Source organism: Camellia sinensis, chromosome 10 (assembly GCF_055761805.1).
Source record: "Camellia sinensis isolate YWXY chromosome 10, ASM5576180v1, whole genome shotgun sequence".
Lineage (NCBI taxonomy): Eukaryota > Viridiplantae > Streptophyta > Magnoliopsida > Ericales > Theaceae > Camellia > Camellia sinensis.
In genome coordinates this window covers 174,650,853-174,660,444 of record NC_138970.1, presented here as the reverse complement: position 1 = coordinate 174,660,444, position 9,592 = coordinate 174,650,853, and the positions used below count along the sequence as shown (strand labels likewise).

Here is a 9,592-nt window from a genome sequence, read left to right as displayed (position 1 = left end):
TGCCGACGCTCTAAAGCTAGGGGCCCTTTCCTTTATTACTTTTGTCTTAGGCCATTTTGTCTGCTACTGCAGCTGTAAAGGAATCCCAAAAATCTCCAAGAGTGGGTTCTGCTTCATCTTCTGATTGCGATTCTCCTGCTAACACGTGGTCAGATGGATCGGCTTCTGATTCGGATTGGGTATGACTGGTGCCTGACCTCATCGAGGTGTCATCTTCAGGATTAACGGATTGGAGGAATTGTTCTTTCAGATAATCCATACTTTTAAGGATTAATTCATTATCTGAAAGGTTAGGAAATTTCTGTTTTAATTCCTTTTGCATCTGGACAAAGGGATTGGTAACTGGAGAAGAGGGTGCTGGTAAGGCTGGTTGTTTAACTGATTCCCAGCAAGCCTTGGTATGCTGTTGTATTTTCGGAATGAGATCTTTGAGATCCATTTTATCCCACCATTTGATAAAATAAATTCTTTTTAATCGGGGGATCTTATTCTGGTAGTCACATGCAAAGTCCCATTTCCAGATCCATGGAATACTAAAACGGATAGAGAAATGGACAATAGCTTTTCTGATTGAAAGCTCTCGGTTTTTATTTAAATATGAATAGGCACGAGAATAGGCAACATGCCATTCATTAAATTCTGTTTTAACTGATTCTGGTAAAATATCAAGAGAAAGTCCGAATTTATCCCACCAAACGAGGAACCAGGAAGGGACATCGGTTTTGAGAACATCGGACGTGATACAGATAAACCAAGAATGATTCTTGATGGGGTTCCGGTAGTAGAATACCTGAGTAAAGGCATCAATATAGTCCCAGTAAGAGTATTTGGTCTGTTTGTTCCGTAGATCAATATCTCGGGTAGTATGCGGATGGATGCCCCAAGTAGAAATGGGCATAATATTACGGATGACCATTTTACTGAATTGGATAGGACTGGCAGTCTTGTTGGCATCATGCAAAGTATGCTTGATCTCAGCAGCGCCAGTTTCAACGAGGATCTGTTCGTAAATATACCTGTATTGATCAAAATGAGGGGGTGACTGTTGGGTGGTGAGATAACGGCGTTTAATCTCCCACGGATCTGTCATCCACTGTTCATCTGATGGTTCAATCCAGAGGACCGTTTCATCAGAAAGACTGTTAGGAGTGTATGGATCTTCGGGCCTCAGGAGAACATCCCTTGCCGTTGGATTACTGGTTTGACCTCCTCGAGAGAGGGGTGGATATTCTGATGGATCATAGCGAGGGTTAGAGCCCCTGCCACGACCACGACCTCTTTGGCCTCTACTGGTCATTTGCGGATTTCTGCAAATATTCACGGGTCAAAAAGTCAGGCAAAGAGTTAGTTTCTCCTTTAATATATTCAATATCAAAATCAAAATTGGATAAATAACCCTGCCAACTTACGAATATCTGTTTAGAGACAAGATTTTTAACATCCTGTTTAAATATCTGTCGAGCAGCAGAGCAATCAACTCTGATGATAAAATGCTGGTTTAATAAATCATCCTGGAATTTCATAACACATTTGACAATGGCTAAACATTCCTGTTTAATGGTCGGATAGTTTAAAGCAGCGTGATTCCAATGCCCAGAATGAAAACGTAGAAGTTCTTCCTTCTGAGTTTTGGGATTAAACTGTTTTAAAATACCACCAAATCCTTCATTGGAAGCATCTGTTTCAACAATTTTCTTCTATTCAGGATTGGGTAAATTTAAACAAGGTAACTGTTGGACTTTAGCTTTAATTTTTTGAACAGCTAAAGTATGTTCTGGAGACCATGGAGGTGGATTCTTTTTTAACCTGGTATACAAGATGTTAGCATCTGCAGATAAGTTCTGGTAATAGTCACGAATATAATTAAGACTACCTAAAAATCTCTGTAATTGAGTTTTGTCTTTAATTTCATCTGGAAATTTAGAGGCAAACTCCATACTTCGGTTAATAGGAATAATACTACCATTAGAAATATTATGTCCCAAATATCGGATGGTGGTTTGAAATAACTGCATTTTTGGGGCAGATAAAACTAAACCATTTCGGATAATAACATGCTTAAAAATATTAAGATGTTTTACATGCTGGTCAATTGATGAGGAAAAAATTAAAACATCATCAATATAAGAAAGAGTAAATTCTGTAAATGGATTAAAAATATCATTCATGATATGCTGAAATTCTGAAGGGGCATTTTTCAAGCCAAAAGGCATAACATTCCATTCATAATGCCCAAAAGGTACTGTAAAAGCTGTCTTATAATGATCCTGTTCTGCAATCTCAACTTGCCAATATCCTGATTTAAGATCAAATTTAGAAAAAATTATAGCATCCTGGAGACGGTCTAAAAGATCCTTTTTGTTCGGAATAGGATATCGAATCCATTTCAATTTATCATTTAACGGTTTATAGTTAATGACAAGGCGGGGAACACCTCGTTCTAACTCTGCATTTTTATTCACATAAAAGGCGGTACAACTCCACGGGGAGTGACTAGGACGGATAAGTTTCTTCATAAGAAGATCTTGAATTTCTGTTTTGCACATTTCCATATATTCCTTTTTCATTTGACTAGGGCGAGCTCTAGTTGGAATATATTTTTCATCAAAATCTGGTTCATATGGTAATGTAACAATGTACTTTTTACGATTCCAAAAAGCATTAGGAACAGTACCACAGACTTCGGATTGAAATTCTTTTTCAATTAATTTAATTTTCTGTTGGAAAGAAGATTGTTGTAATCTTTGTTCTGTTGTCAAAAAAGAAACTTCTTTTTGAATCAAATTTATCTGGTTTTGTTTAACAGAAATTAAATCACGAATTTGATCTAGTTCTTTAGTATAAGGTTGAGTGATAAATTCAAAATTAACTGTTTTTCCTTGTAATTGGGAATAAATACCTGTTGAATCAATTTTCTGGATAGGCATCAAAAGACAAAGGAAAGGTGTGCCTAATATAATATTTGTAGCAAGATTTCTGACTAACACAAAAGATGTGGGAAGACAAAGATCTTGATTACAAATATAAGCTTCTGGAATTTTATACCTGATTTGAAGAGAATTTCCACTTGCACTGGTAAGACTCTGAGTAGTTTTTTCAAAATATCTGGTCAGAACTATACCTTCTTGAATACAATTCATATCAGCTCCGCTATCAACTAAGGCAATTGCATCCTTAATGATAAAATCCGGTTTGATCATAAAAGAAATTTTTATGTACCATTTCTGAAAAGTTACTTGATTAACTAACAACAAATAAGGAGTTGAGGATTCTGGTTCTTGTTTGTTAAGATCAAGTTTTTGTTCAGTTTCTTTTTCTTTCTGTTTAGGAATTTGAGTATGCAGATACTTAATATCTTTAATAGCAGCTTCACTAGCGGTTTGCAAGTGTTTGACTTCTGTTTTGAGGATATTAATTTCCATTTTTAAGTCCTGGAGAGTAGTTGGCTGTTCGATTACTGATTTAGTCTGAATTCTGTTAATTACTGTTTGAAGATTATAGGAGTAATCTGGAATATGAGGGGTGTCTGTTATGGTTTGCTGGTGTTCATAACACATTTTTAAATATTTTATTTTTATTTCTGGATCCTGGATCTGATCGGCTACAGCAAGCATATCCTTTTGAGTGTCTGTTAAAACATTGATACTACTGGGTTCTCCTAGATTCAAACCATTCATTTCTACTATGGATTTCCAGTAATTGATTTCTGATATTTGTTCCTGATTGGTACTACATGGACATGGTTCTTCTGGATCATCTTCATCAAAGGAGGAAGAGTATAACTGGTTAAGCTCATCATCAGAAGGGATTTCATCTTCAGTTGAAATTTCTTCAGCTTCTAAGGCTTGGATTAACTGGTTTTTAATGTCTGGATCAAGGCTTAGTTCATTTACCTTAGATTTAGCTTTAGATCTACATCTATTAGCATAATGTCCTGTTTGGCCACATTTGTAGCATTTTACTTCTGATTTAGATTTACCTTTTGATTTATTGGTAGATTTCTTTGGATAAAACTTCTTGGTTGGTTTCGGATGGCTAGTCTTGGATGACCTTTTTCTATAAGATTTGGGGGTTTTCATATAAGAAATTTTTCTGGTTTTGGCTGGGTATTTAATACCGGGCTCATAGGCAAACTGGTCACAGAATTCGCCTAATTCTTTTCTTCCTGTTAAGTTTTGTTGTTTCATTTGATACTGGAGTTTGAGGTCATTACACAAAGAAAGACCTTCATCGGTAACAATGGACACAAGTTGTCCATAGGTATACTGCTCATAAGGAATAGACATCCGGTCATGGCGGTCCCGAAGTTTTTTCCTAACACGTTCGGCAAAGAGGGTAGGAAGGCCATCAATGAATTTGGCTTTCCAATGAGTGCTGTTAGCATCAGCGCGTTGGGTAACCTTGAGAAGGAAAACATCCTTATACCAGCGGAAATGGGTTAAGGATGGGCAACGCAAGTTCTGGAGAAGTTCACGATCACGGTCCTGAGTAGAGGTACTGGTACCAACAAAATGGTAGATAATTGTTTGGATGAGGGTGTACACCGCATCAGACTGTTGGACCTGCTGGTTGGTAGTTGGGTCAAGCTCGAATTTGACAGCGGTCAAAATTTCAGTTTGTTGGAGGGGAGTCATAATATTATCCCACCAACCTTTAAGAATACCGGTAAAGCCATTGATAATAAACTTAGCTATGGCCTGATCATTATTACTGTATTGGCGGCAAACAGTAGCATACATCATCATTTGTTGTAGCTTCTTATATATGCCAAATTCGGATTCACCATCAATATTCCATTCATAAATGGTTTTACCATGGTAGCTATTCTGTTCATTTAAATAAGCTTCTTCATAAAGAATATCTGGTGGAGTAGGTCGGGAATAATAATTTCTGGTATGAGGTAAAAATCCTGGTTTAGCAGAACTGTAATAGTTGAGCTTGTTTACAGATGAGGGTTCCTGAAAGTTCATTTGAATTTCTTGGATTTGTTCTGGTGATAAAGTGTCCTGGTCAGGGTTTTCTCCAGCTCTTAGCATATGGATTGTCCCACTGCTAGATTGTCCTGGAGGCTTAGGAGGTTATGGAGGGCGAACATTAAGAGTTTGCATTTTCTGTAATAAAGTGTCCATAAACTCAGTATTAGACGATTTCAACTTAAAGTTAGTGATGTCTAAAGAGGGTTTGATGGATACTGGATGGAGTGTGGAGACCCCTGTGACAGGTGGAGCTAGAGTTCTATCCTTAAAGGTAGAAACAGCTTCTTCAATTCGAATTAACTGTTTACTGATAGTTTGACAAATAAGATTGGTATAATTATTTTGTCTGGCTAAAGAGGCATCAGTTTTGGTAAGCTTAACAGATTGTGCATCAATATATGCAGTAGCGGATAACGGTTGTCTGGTGGTTTCACCATTTGGTGCTAACTCTAAAGCTTGAGCTGGAGGATGAAGAGAATAGATAACTTGACCTTCTGTAGTAGTCCAAGCTTTATACTGATCTTCAATAACTGTGAGTTTTGGTTGGGTCACTGTATTATACCATTCAACAAAGGGTATTAATCTCTGATGTAACTCAAGATGTTGGTAATATTGAGTTTTGTAATTAGCTAACTGTTCAGAGGTATGGTTGGTAAAATACCAATCTCTAAATGCTTTATACTTATTCTGGTTAAATTCCTGGTTTAAAATTTTTCTATTTTCACTTCCTAGTGTAAAATCCATTAAAGATCAAAATTCATATCACTGGCCGTAGGGCTATCTGGAGAAGGTGTTGGAACTGGGGGTGCAGTATAAACACCATGAGGAATACGATTTTGGGAAAGACGGATTCCTTGAATTTCTGATGTCATAGGATCTTCCTGTGGGTCACTAGGTGGTCTACTAGGAGGCCGAGAAGGTATCTGTTGAAGAATGTTTTCTATTTGTCTTCTAAATGGTAGATTGTCCACAGATTGACGACTGGATTCTGGATAATCCACTTGATAAGGAGGGACAGATCTAAAACTGTTATTAGAAAAACTTCTAGGCGCGGTTCAAAAACTGGCATTAGAAGAATTGCTTCGGGTAAGTAAAGGTTTCTGGAACTGGAGATAAACATGACCTCCTTGTGTCTGGATAACATCATCGATGTTATGTTGAATCATTGGTTTGGGTGGTACGGCATTAGGAATTTCCCACCTATCTGGAAAAGTGATGTCTTTCCAAGCAATCATCTTGGGGACAGCAACTTGGCTACTGTAGAGGTTAGTCTCAATTAAGACTGTTTGGCCTGTTTCAGTTTTCTTTTTTACATAAGGATTTAAAGTTGTTAAAGCCTTTATGTAGATTCGGGAATGTACAGAAAAGAGTGGAGTACCTGGTTTATAATTATATCCATGAGTGAGAACTCTGAGTTCTAAGACATTGGATAAATTAGCATCACATAAGGCAACACTAAGATTCGGATAAATATCAAAATAAACTGGTCCATGAGACAAACTTGTCTCAATAGCTCCCATAAGTGAAGCTCGCCAATCAAGGCAGCGTCCATCACGAAGGGTGCATTGAATACTGGTGTTTTGACCAAGAAGGGTCAAGGGTTTAAAAGCAATTTGTACCAATCCTATATGGATGTACTTATAATCTTTCAGAAAGGGGACAAAATCATTAACATGAATTAATCTAATAATTTCATCATTATTCTGGATACAAGATGCATGTTCAAATGTCTTGATAATTGTTCTGCTGAGGAATTGGAATTTTCCTTTTCTGTATATGGTATATGGATCTACTGATGGTATGGTCCATTTATCTAGGGCCTGTTTAACATCCTGGTATGCAACTAGTTCTGCAGCTTCGGCTAATGAGGAAACAGTATTTCCTACAGTTGTTACTGATTCAGTTCCTGGTATTTCTACGGTATTTTCAGTTTGTTCAGACATGGTTGTATTGTGATCATATATGTCTAATTTATTTAATTTATATTATTATTATATGTTAATTAAAACTTGGCTCTGATACCATGAATGGTGCTCACTAAAGGTACGATTAGCACATCTGTCAACGATTTATGGGGATCAAATGGTCAACGCAATCTCTGCAACACGACCTAAACCCTACGCGACTTGGGTGACGTCCCACTAACCCTATCATTTAATTAACCTTACACAAGCACAAACCCAAGAATTAATGTACACATAATAATGACATAAATAAAACAAATTAGGACATATATGATCTCATATTACCTTATTGTTGGGGTGGAGGAGGCCTTCTGGCCGCCCAGGCCACCAGATTCTCGTTGATCAGCACCTGCAACTCAGCAATCCTCTGATCACACTCGGCAAGACGTTCAGCTATATACTGTTGGGTATAGAGATCTTCAGGAGTATTAAGGTAATGCTGTTTTTGGGTTTGCCAGAAGTCTAAAAATGTTAATAACTGTTCTAGTAAGTTAACAGAGGGCATACATATTGAAATACGAATAGCAAACTTTTATTGAGGAAGTAAAATATTTTACAAGAGGGGGTTTGGGAAGAGATTACAAGAGAGGAGATAGTAAAACAAAAGAAAAACTAGAATTTTCGTAATGCCTCAACAAGGGTGAAGGCCTTCCCTTAAATAGACAAAAGAAGATAAGATACAATTATTACATAAGGACAGGTGGAGATCTTCTATTGCCCCTTTCCACAAAATAAAAAGTATGGATGCCCAAAGGATTCACACCCTTTAGCCAAGAAAAAAGATTTAAATACTCTTTAAAATCCTATTCATGAATCTAACATCATGAAGTAATTTCTTGGCAATTTCTTATTCAAAACCCAATGGTTTTTGGCTCACTTGGACCCAACACAAAAAATGGTCAGGACCCACTTTAATATTTAATTAAAGTCACCACACTTTAATATTAAATTAAAGTCCCCAAAAATCATTTTTTCCAACATATCCTGGGGCGGACAAGTCAAGGTTTTTTTTCTGCTGCACCGGTGTGAGGCTTTGCCTAACCGCAGAGGGCTTGAATCTCCTTAAAGAGAGCGAGTTTCCCGCGCCTCAGCCCTTATAGTAGTCATTGTAACTTTTATTACTTGTATTTTCTGGTGTGTTATTTGTAATTATCACCAACACTAATCTTCCGAACTGTTCCCCTTGCTTTGCTTTTTCCTACATACAACATCTCCAATTGGATGTGAGCAGCTGCTGCAACAGCTTGTGCTGTTTTGGTAAATCCTTGGATCCATTCTAAGTCATCTCCTCCATACAAGCAAATATATTTTTCATCTACAATCTAAGTAACCAAAAAAAACAAAAACAAAAAAAAACACACTTTTATAACAAAAATGCTATCTACTACCCGAATTTGAAATCTAGTGTACAGATTTAAAGTAATTGATGTGGAGCCACAGTCAGAAGAATGAATCTTGGTCCTTAGATTGTAAATTTTGAATATTTCTAGGTAAATTTTCTAGATAATACTTTGATGGTGGCAGTTTTTCCAAATTATGTCAAAACTTTTGAGGCGAATAAAATGCCTACACTTTTAAGTCTAATACTTGTTATGAATACCGGATAGTGTGGATAAATTTCACTTTTAACCTTCATACTTTGATTAAAATTTCACTTTAATTCCTATTATTTTAAATTGAACAATAAAATGCTTACGCTTCAAGTTTGATTTAAATTTGATTCATCCGTCCATGTTAGAGGTTAAAATTAACGATTTTGGAACGCTTATAAATCTCCTAAGGTGTGTACACATAGAAAATATTAATAGAAATTTAGACGGAATGATCAAATTAAAACTGGACTTAAAGTGCAGAGACTAAATTGTTCAAGTTGAGATGATAAGGATATGAAAAATACAATTTAACTGAATAGTTAAATACCCAATTAAGGATGGATTGATCAATGGTATCTGCCAATAACTCAATTGTCAAGGGAGTTTCCTTCCAGAGTTCTTTCTCCTTCAAGCTAGTAAATGGGAAAGCCATATTTCCCCAAATCCAACACATATGGATTGCATTAGGATTCACAACTTTGCCTTGTGGGTCTAACACCACCAACAGAGCCTTCTTGTTGAAGTGCCAGACCTCCTTGATGTACTTGATGACTACTGGATCAAGCATCAAAGGGTGGTACACTGAGTACCATGATATCGAAGCTTGTATGGCCTCAAACTTCTGTCGTTTCTCATCGTTCCAAGGGGTTGTTCTGTCCATGACAGGGAGCCAAACAACCTCATACTGACTCTCTAACGTTGTCGGCTGCTGTTTTGACTCAGTGTATAACTGATCAACAATGAAATACTCTTCATTGGAGAGGTCTAAGTCAGAAATGAGTAGCAACACATTCTTGTTCCTTAGAACATCAATGCTTACCTGCATTTTGTCATACAAAAAGATCAACCACTCTTTTTTATGACATGAAACCAATGGGAATCATCGATTATGGTTAAATTACAACTTACAATAGGGAGATGTTCAATTTGTGCCCGTGGACTTGCGAGCTTTACTTCAATAATTCAATTCGTTAATTTTTTAGAATTTCATGTTTAGATCATTTTAAAAAAAATTAAATTGATCTGATAATGGTAACTATATAATTTAATTACAGATGTG

General features: G+C 36.6%; 1 pseudogene; it reads right to left on the bottom strand.

Annotated features, from left to right (window-relative positions):
* Positions 1-7,226: 7,226 nt before the first annotated feature.
* Positions 7,227-9,358, bottom strand: LOC145800888 (protein SIEVE ELEMENT OCCLUSION B pseudogene; annotated as a pseudogene).
* Between the last annotated feature and the right edge of the window lie 234 nt (positions 9,359-9,592).